Source organism: Schistocerca piceifrons, chromosome 7, assembly GCF_021461385.2.
Source record: "Schistocerca piceifrons isolate TAMUIC-IGC-003096 chromosome 7, iqSchPice1.1, whole genome shotgun sequence".
Lineage (NCBI taxonomy): Eukaryota > Metazoa > Arthropoda > Insecta > Orthoptera > Acrididae > Schistocerca > Schistocerca piceifrons.
In genome coordinates this window covers 46,530,864-46,541,502 of record NC_060144.1, presented here as the reverse complement: position 1 = coordinate 46,541,502, position 10,639 = coordinate 46,530,864, and the positions used below count along the sequence as shown (strand labels likewise).

Below are 10,639 nucleotides of genomic sequence, written 5' to 3'. Positions count from 1 at the left end.
TTATTTTAGTATTTTTTTTATTAAACAGTGATTTAGCTCCTATAGTGTACGTTTATTTTATCGTTGTTTGATTAAACTAAGAATAAACTGCGATTTTGTTCATTTATGTTGACCTTGGTAACGTGTAGACAGCTTTTCTTTACGCGTTACGAAACTCGGTCGGCCACTCGAGGGACGTAAAAATTCTCTGTTCGTGGAGAGACAGCCGCAAAATATTTCGTACTAACTTTAGTCGAGATTTTCCTTAATCATATTTGCGTTTAAATATTCCATTGAACTTTGTCTCATGACCTCATGACTTGAGATAACAATGTGTGAAAACATGTTAGGCGTGCTAGGGTCTCATGTGAAGGAAGTTGAATTAAACGCATTTCATAGATAAGAGAATACTGAACTTTTCCCCCATCAGTACACTGCGTGTATTGATAGACTTTAAATACCATCCATATCTTTCCAAGAGTTGCGACTCACGGTCACGTGTCGCCAGTTGCACAATACGCATTTCAGTGAGAAACGGTTATAAGCGCGTGGAGCAATTATATCGTCTGCATCAGGTATGATAAATGGAGTCCATAATGAGATCGTATCAGTCAGGTATTTTCCCACAGCTTTAGTTTCATTTCGCGTGCAGATGATTCACCGTTACCATTTGTTTTCGCAACAAGTTTAGAAGCTGCCTTGTATGAAACGAATATTTGACATAACTCTTGTTACTGGTTACAGACTAATATAAACAATTACACACACTGACTGCACGGATCAGGAGGTTCTCACGTAAGTTCACTAGAACTGGAAAGGAAAGAATCAAGACTAGTGTTAACTAATGTTCTGTGGACTGGTGGTCACTGAAGAATGCATGGAAGTGAGGGCTAGTCAAGCACGGTTAGGGGATCTGACGCAGTCTCAAAGAAACTTCGTGGTGGTAAATAAAAAAGCCTGACTGTTTCCAATTTGTTTGTCTGCGTAATTATTCTTTCGATATTTAATATTATTAAGTGGCCCGCTTAATGACTTCTTCTCTACTCTCCTCCCCCCCCCCTCCCCTTTGGTCCCTTCTTAATAATGTGATATTGCCTTCATTGTCTTAAAATTTAAATGTACCAGTAATTAGATTTTTATTCACTCATAGATTTTTATTCACTCACGAACAGGAGACATGCCCCGTTCCGTTTTACTGGTGCCCTGCACAGATATTGCTTTATCAGGATGACTTAGTCCAACTCTCCTGATAAGAAAGACAGGTACTCGGTGATCAGGCTTCTCTGCCATAACACAGGGCGGTGTGCCGTTTGCACGAGATGAGGAGTTGCTGCCACAAATCCATACTCGCTCGGCAGCTTACCGCTTACCTCTTCTCGATGAAAACGGCTGTTGTAATGTCTTGTAGCCTGGGTTCTCATTTTATAACGAAGATTACATTCGGAGATACCCATACTACTTTCCATTTCTCTGTGGTGTCATATCATAATAATTTCCAACTCCCTTCAGCTGGTCGGTTATATACTCGAAAGTTTCTTCCTGTGTCCCCAGAACTGCGGTTTCAGCATACCTGATATGACTAATGACTTATTCTCACATGTGACTGAGCCTTCTGTCCCCCCAAAAAAAGACCAACAAATATGATGTAGACGGTATCCTCGACTGCTGCCTTCTGTTTGCCTCATTCGTGTGTTTCACTTACGTTCCTATGTGGAATGAAATGATCCTGTGCAATTATTGGCGGGGAAGCCCCACTCGGGGGAATTCGGCCGCCTTATTGCAAGTCCATTTTAGTTGACACCATTTCGGCGACTTGCGAGTCAATGATGATGAAAGACACACAACACTCAGTCCCCTGCCGGGAATCGAACCCGGGCCCCCTGCGTGGTAGGCGGTTACGCTACCGCTACGCTACAGAGGCGCATACTTTCCTATTAGCAAACTGTCATATAAAATCGATCAGTCGTATTTCAAGTGCACGTTATACGTTTCTTTCCCACACAAGGAATGTGACCGTCACATTTCATATCATACCGCTTCTTAATTAAGATAGCCATAATTAGGAGATACCAAAATTGCATTAAAGTGATAATAATGAGATAAATACTGCGAAGACGTCAATTTTTGACGAATCATCGTGAAATTTGTATATTTCTCTTTCCTCGGGAAAAAATGTGAATACGATTCAGCTATCGCGTAATATTTCGTTTACGGTTTTTCGCTATGTAGCGTCTGGATTTGTACCAAAATATATTGATCTGCACGTAGCATCTTAGGGACAATACTGTGGGTTGAAATCGATCAACTCAAAAAACATTTGTTCCACCGTGCACCTCGACTGCGATTGCTAAGCCTGATCGATAAAGAGACATTAAGGCTCATTTACACTCGACGGAACATTAATTAGACGGAACTGCAACCTCAGAAACGTTCCGTTCTGGTTGAAACGACGGCGTTTGTGTTCAACACGTCGAGATTTCTCGGCGCGATCGTTTCAGTGCAGCGACGCGATGTACCTGGGGTTGCCGTATCTAGTTGGGACCTCGTCAGGATTCTCTGAGAGGTGCAGAAAAGAAGTAGAAGATTTATTTAATATAGTTACTTTTTGTTTAGAACACAATTACATGAATCTTGTGGCGGCAGGAGTAGTTGGTACACCACATTTTTCGGAAGATTGAACCTTTCCCAGCAAGTCTTTTTTTCCTCTTAAATATTTATGAAACTCCATGCAACTCAGTTTGTAGTTAAAATGGCACTGTAAGATTGATTCCACAGTCTCTGGCAGCAGTTGATTTCTTTCATCAGTCCACTGGGACCATTTCAGCGAAAATGTTCTTTCCACAGTGGCGTTGTGTGCGGGAACAGAAAAAAAGTAATGTTAGCAGTTGGCATTTGCGTTCAGGGTTCTCAGTTTCCTTAAGAAAGTAAATCCACCTTCCTTCCACGGAGTGTTTGGACTTCCGATCTTCCGAGTGACGGTTAGTTTCTAAAATGCTCTTGACACACATATATTCCTGAAAACAACTGTCCTCTGAAATCCTCACACTGTTATTAGTCAGGTATATAATAGTGTTTTCAGTCATCCTTTAATCGGGGGTTTCAGATAGAATCAGCCATTCAAATACATTTGATTTATTACGAGAAATAGCCCATCTCTCTATCAATGCTGTGGTATAGAAAGCCATTGCCTCTTCCGTAAATTTCGAAATCAAATTAATTTATTCTTGGTTAGGGTTCTCATTCTTTAATTGATTCAAATTCATATTCGTTTGCATGCCAATAAAACTGACAAGCTTCCTTTCATTCAAACATATTGGAGCGTCGATTACTGTAGTTCTTATTTCAGTTATCGAGACTTTATTCTTCTCCACAATATATATATATATATATATATATATATATATATATATATATGTTGTTGTTGTGGTCTTCAGTCCTGAGACTGGTTTGATGCAGCTCTCCATGCTACTCTATCCTGTGCAAGCTTCTTCATCTCCCAGTACCTACTGCAACCTACATCCTTCTGAATCTACTTAGTGTATTCATCTCTTGGTCTCCCTCTACGATTTTTACCCTCCACGCTGCCCTCCAATGCTAAATTTGTGATCCCTTGATGCCTCAAAACGTGTCCTACCAACCGATCCCTTCTTCTAGTCAAGTTGTGCTACAAACTTCTCTTCTCCCCAATCCTATTCAATACCTCCTCATTAGTTACGTGATCTACCCACCTTATCTTCAGCATTCTTCTGCAGCACCACATTTCGAAAGCTTCTATTCTCTTCTTGTCCAAACTAGTTATCGTCCATGTTTCACTTCCATACATGGCTACACTCCATACAAATACTTTCAGAAACGACTTCCTGACACTTAAATCTATACTCGATGTTAACAAATTTCTCTTCTTCAGAAACGATTTCCTTGCCATTGCCAGTCTACATTTTATATCCTCTCTACTTCGACCATCATCAGTTATTTTACTCCCTAAATAGCAAAACTCCTTTACTACTTTAAGTGTCTCATTTCCTAATCTAATTCCCTCAACATCACCCGATTTAATTTGACTACATTCCATTATCCTCGTTTTGGTTTTGTTGATGTTCATCTTATACCCTCCCTTCAAGACACTGTCCATTCCGTTCAACTGCTCTTCCAAGTCCTTTGCTGTCTCTTGCAGAATTACAATGTCATCGGCGAACCTCAAAGTTTTTACTTCTTCTCCATGAATTTTAATACCTACTCCGAATTTTTCTTTTGTTTCCTTTACTGCTTGCTCAATATACAGATTGAATAACATCGGGGAGAGGCTACAACCACTGCTTCCCTTTCATGCCCCTCGGCTCTTATAACTGCCATCTGGTTTCTGTACAAATTGCAAATAGCCTTTCGCTCCCTGTATTTTACCCTTGCCACCTTCAGAATATGAAAGAGAGTATTCCAGTTAACATTGTCAAAAGCTTTCTCTAAGTCTACAAATGCTAGAAACGTAGGTTTGCCTTTTCTTAATCTTTCTTCTAAGATAAGTCGTAAGGTTAGTATTGCCCCACGTGTTCCAACTTTTCTACGGAATCCAAACTGATCTTCCCCGAGGACCGCTTCTACCAGTTTTTCTATTCGTCTGTAAAGAATTCGCGTTAGTATTTTGCAACTGTGACTTATTAAACTGATAGTTCGGTAATTTTCACATCTGTCAACACCTGCTTTCTTTGGGATTGGAATTATTATATTCTTCTTGAACTCTGAGGGTATTTCGCCTGTCTCATACATCTTGCTCACCAGATGGTAGAGTTTTGTCATGACTGGCTCTCCCAAGGCCATCAGTAGCTCTAATGGAATGTTGTCTACTCCCGGGGCCTTGTTTCGACTCAGGTCTTTCAGTGCTCTGTCAAACTCTTCACGCAGTATCTTATCTCCCATTTCGTCTTCATCTACATCCTCTTCCATTTCCATAATACTGTCCTCAAGTACATCGCCCTTGTATAAACCCTCTATATACTCCTTCCACCTTTCTGCCTTCCCTTCTTTGCTTAGAACTGGGTTGCCATCTGAACTCTTGATATTCATACAAGTGGTTCTCTTCTCTCCAAAGGTCTCTTTAATTTTCCTGTAGGCAGTATCTATCTTACCCCTAGAGAGACAAGCCTCTACATCCTTACATTTGTCCTCTAGCCATCCCTGCTTAGCCATTTTGCACTTCCTGCCGATCTCATTTTTGAGACGTTTGTATTCCTTTTTGCCTGCTTCATTTACTGCATTTTTATATTTTCTCCTTTCATCAATTAAATTCAATATTTCTTCTGTTACCCAAGGATTTCTACTAGCCCTCGTCTTTTTACCTACTTGGTCGTCTGCTGCCTTCACTACTTCATCCCTCAGAGCTACCCATTCTTCTTCTACTGTATTTCTTTCCCCCATTCCTGTCAATTTTTCCCTTATGCTCTCCCTGAAACTCTCTACAACCTCTGGTTGTAGAGTTGTAGTCATACCACTATATATATATATATATATATATATATATATATATATATATATATATATATATATATATCTCGTGGAGAAGAATTTCCTAGTTCCCAACAATCAACAAAGGACTGATGAATTAGCTATTACATTTTATGGCAACAAAATAAATTATTCTGCAGCTGTTATTGTGTTAGGAGAATTGTGGTATTATAAGCCGAACTTGGATGATTTAGTTCGTGAATTTAGGGATGCATACAGAGAATTTGTTTTTATGCCTAACGGTATAAGGTGTGCTAATAGGTACTTTGATTTTAGGCAGGGTCGTTATAGGCCTTTGTGGTATAATTATTAGAACCTCAATAAGAGATCCTCACAAGTAATACCTCAGACGCACAGCCGAAGGCCATCCTAGAAAATGGCCTCACGGGTAGTGAGGTCTCCTGATCAGGGCAAAAATAAGTACAGGCTTGTACACAAGTTGTCTACAGAGAAGAAATATTGGCATTGTAAATGTGGCCATGAACTTTGTTTACACTTTAGGTGGAAGATGTTGGCAAGAATGTATTATTTATTGGATATTTCAGGATGGCTTACAACCTTCGTCCCGGTTTGGGGTTCAGAAGAGGAGAGTATGAAACCATTACCAATATATATATATATATATATATATATATATATATATATATATATATATATATACTCCTGGAAATTGAAATAAGAACACCGTGAATTCATTGTCCCAGGAAGGGGAAACTTTATTGACACATTCCTGGGGTCAGATACATCACAGGATCACACTGACAGAACCACAGGCACATAGACACAGGCAACAGAGCATGCACAATGTCGGCACTAGTACAGTGTATATCCACCTTTCGCAGCAATGCAGGCTGCTATTCTCCCATGGAGACGATCGTAGAGATGCTGGATGTAGTCCTGTGGAACGGCTTGCCATGCCATTTCCACCTGGCGCCTCAGTTGGACCAGCGTTCGTGCTGGACGTGCAGACCGCGTGAGACGACGCTTCATCCAGTCCCAAACATGCTCAATGGGGGACAGATCCGGAGATCTTGCTGGCCAGGGTAGTTGACTTACACCTTCTAGAGCACGTTGGGTAGCACGGGATACACGCGGACGTGCATTGTCCTGTTGGAACAGCAAGTTCCCTTGCCGGTCTAGGAATGGTAGAACGATGGGTTCGATGACGGTTTGGATGTACCGTGCACTATTCAGTGTCCCCTCGACGATCACCAGTGGTGTACGGCCAGTGTAGGAGATCACTCCCCACACCATGATGCCGGGTGTTGGCCCTGTGTGCCTCGGTCGTATGCAGTCCTGATTGTGGCGCTCATCTGCACGGCGTCAAACACGCATACGACCATCATTGGCACGAAGGCAGAAGCGACTCTCATCGCTGAAGACGACACGTCTCCATTCGTCCCTCCATTCACGCCTGTCGCGACACCACTGGAGGCGGGCTACACGATGTTGGGGTGCGAGCGGAAGACGGCCTAACGGTGTGCGGGACCGTAGCCCAGCTTCATGGAGACGGTTGCGAATGGTCCTCGCCGATACCCCAGGAGCAACAGTGTCCCTAATTTGCTGGGAAGTGGCGGTGCGGTCCCCTACGGCACTGCGTAGGATCCTACGGTCTTGGCGTGCATCCGTGCGTCGCTGCGGTCCGGTCCCAGGTCGACGGGCACGTGCACCTTCCGCCGACCACTGGCGACAACATCGATGTACTGTGGAGACCTCACGCCCCACGTGTTGAGCAATTCGGCGGTACGTCCACCCGGCCTCCCGCATGCCCACTATACGCCCTCGCTCAAAGTCTGTCAACTGCACATACGGTTCACGTCCACGCTGTCGCGGCATGCTACCAGTGTTAAAGACTGCGATGGAGCTCCGTATGCCACGGCAAACTGGCTGACACTGACGGCGGCGGTGCACAAATGCTGCGCAGCTAGCGCCATTCGACGGCCAACACCGCGGTTCCTGGTGTGTGCTGTGCCGTGCGTGTGATCATTGCTTGTACAGCCCTCTCGCAGTGTCCGGAGCAAGTATGGTGCGTCTGACACACCGGTGTCAATGTGTTCTTTTTTCCATTTCCAGGAGTGTATATACTGACTGGACTACTGAAAAAAATTTGAAATTATTTTAGGTGGGCCGACTTCGACTTCAAATATTGTTTTAATGGAATCCAAAGCTTAAGAATTCTCTCAACTACGGGCATTAACGACAGCCATCTTGGTTTTTAGTGAGACAGAAGAGTCTGAAGATTGATGTCAACGTATAAGTAGAACTCTTCAGCTTCTCTGTCCTAACCGTCATCATCATCATCATCATCATCATCATCATTTAAGACTGATTATGCCTTTCAGCGTTCAGTCTGGAGCTAAGTCCCCCTTATAAAATTCCTCCATGATCCACTATTCAGTGCTAACATTGGTGCCTCTTCTGATGTTACGCCTATTACTTCAAAATCATCCTTAACCGAATCCAGGTACCTTCTCCTTGGTCTGCCCCGACTCCTCCTACCCTCCACTGCTGAACCCATGAGTCTCTTGGGTAACCTTGCTTCTCCCATGCGTGTAACATGACCCCACCATCTAAGCCTGTTCGCCCTGACTGCTACATCTATAGAGTTCATTCCCAGTTTTTCTTTGATTTCCTCATTGTGGACACCCTCCTGCCATTGTTCCCATCTACTAGTACCTGCAATAATCCTAGCTACTTTCATATCCGTAACCTCAACCTTATTGATAAGATAACCTGAATCCACCCAGCTTTCGCTCCCATACAACAAAAATGGTCGAAAGATTGAACGATGCACAGATAGAATTGGTACTGACTTCCTACTTGCAGAAGAGAGTAGATCGTAGCTGAGCACTCACTGCATTAGCTTTGCTACACCTCGCTTCCAGTTCTTTCACTATGTTGCCATCCTGTGAGAATATGCATCCTAAGTACTTGAAACCGTCCACCTGTTCAAACTTTGTTCCTCCTATTTGGCACTCAGTCCGTTTATATCTCTTTCACACTGACATTACTTTCGTTTTGGAGATGCTAATCTTCATACCAGAGTCCTTACATTTCTGATCTAGCTCTGAAATATTACTTTGCAAACTTTCAATCGAATCTTAAATCACAACTAAGTCATCTGCATATGCAAGACTGCTTATTTTGTGTTCACGTATCTTAATCTCACCCAGCCAGTCTATTGTTTTCAACATATGATCTATAAATAATATGAACAACAGTGGAGACAGGTTGCAGCCTTGTCTCACCCCTGAAACTACTCTAAACCATGAACTCAATTTACCATCAACTCTAACTGCTGCCTGACTATCCATGTAAAGACTTTTAATTGCTTGCAAAAGTTTGCCTCCTATTCCATAATCTCGTAGAACAGACAATAACTTCCTCCTAGGAACCCCGTCATATGCCTTTTCTAGATCTATAAAGCATAAATACAATTCCCTGTTCCACTCATAATACTTCTCCATTATTTGCCGTAAGCTAAAGATCTGGTCCTGACATCCTTTAAGAGGCCTAAACCCACACTGATTTTCATCCAATTGGTCCTCAACTAATACTCGCACTTTCCTTTCAACAATACCTGAGAAGATTTTACCCACAAGGCTGATTAAAGAGATACCTCTGTAGTTGTTACAATCTTTTCTGTTTCCATGTTTAAAGATTGGTGTGATTACTGCTTTTGTCCAGTCTGATGGAACCTGTCCTGACTCCCAGGCCATTTCAATTATCCTGTGTAGCCTTTTAAGACCTGACATTCCATTGTATTTGATGAGTTCCGACTTAATTTCATCCACCGCAGCTGCTTTATTGCACTGCAATCTATTGACCATTTTCTCCACTTCCTCAAATGTGATCCTATTTCCATCATCATTCCTATCCCATTGTACATCGAAATCTGAAATATTATTGATCGTATTTTCACCTACATTGAGCAACTCCTCAAAATATTCCCTCCATCTGCCCAAGGAATCCACAGGATTCACCAGCAGTTTTCCTGACCTGTCCAAAATACTTGTCATTTCCTTCTTACCTCCCTTTCGAAGACTGCTAATTACACTCAAGAATGGTTTTCCAGCAGCTTGACCCAAAGTCTCCAACCTGTTTCCAAAGTCTTCCCAAGATTTCTTCTTGGATGCTGCAATTATCTGTTTGGCTTTGTTTCTTTCTTCAACATAACTTTCTCTGTCTACCTGAGTTCTAGTATGTAGCCATTTTTGATACGCCTTCTTTTTCCTTTTACAGGCTGCCTCGACTGTGTCATTCCACCAAGCTGTTTGCTTCATCCTATCTTTACACACTACTGTTCCAAGACATTCTTTAGCTACTTCTAGTACTGTGTCCCTGTACCTTGTCCATTCCTTTTCCAATGACTGTAATTGACTACATTCAACTAAGTGGTACCTTTCTGAGATCACTGTTATGTACTTGTGCCTGATTCCTTATCCTGAAGTTTCTCCAGTCTTATCCTTCTACATATGGACCTGACCTCCTGCACTTTCGGCCCCACAATCCCAATTTCACTGCAGATTAAATAACGATCAGTGTCATCAAAGAATCCCCTCAATACACGTGTGTCCCTCACAGCCTTCCTGAATTCCTGATCTGTTATTATATAGTCAATGACAGATCTGGTTCCCCTGCCTTCGCAAGTATACCGGTGAATATTCTTATGTTTAAAAAAGGAGTTTGTGATTACTAAGCCCATACTGGCACAGAAATCCAAGAGTTGTTTCCCGTTCCTGTTGGCCTCCATATCCTCTCCAAATTTACCCATAACCTTTTCATACCCTTCTGTTCGATTTCCAGTCCTGGCATTAAACTCACCCATGAGCAAAACACAGTCCTTGTCCTTTACTCTAACAACTACATCACTGAGTGCGTCATAAAAATTATCCTTCTTATCTTGATCTGTCCCTTCACAATGCTAATATACTGACACAATCCTAATTTTCTTGCTAGACACAGTCAAATCTATCCACATCAGTCGTTCGTTTACATACCTTATTGCAACTACGCTGGGTTCCATTTCTTTCCTGATGTAAAGCCCTACACCCCATTGTGCTATTCCTGCTTTGACTCCTGACCGGTAGACCTTGTATTCTCCCACTTCCTCTTCTTTCTCACCCCTTACCCGAATGTCACTAACAGCTAAAACGTCCAG

General features: G+C 42.3%; 1 non-coding gene across 1 annotated transcript; it reads right to left on the bottom strand.

Moving 5' to 3' along the window:
- Positions 1-1,828: 1,828 nt before the first annotated feature.
- Positions 1,829-1,900, bottom strand: Trnag-acc. The gene has a single exon. It is a non-coding gene; the product is annotated as a tRNA-Gly (tRNA).
- Positions 1,901-10,639: the final 8,739 nt, after the last annotated feature.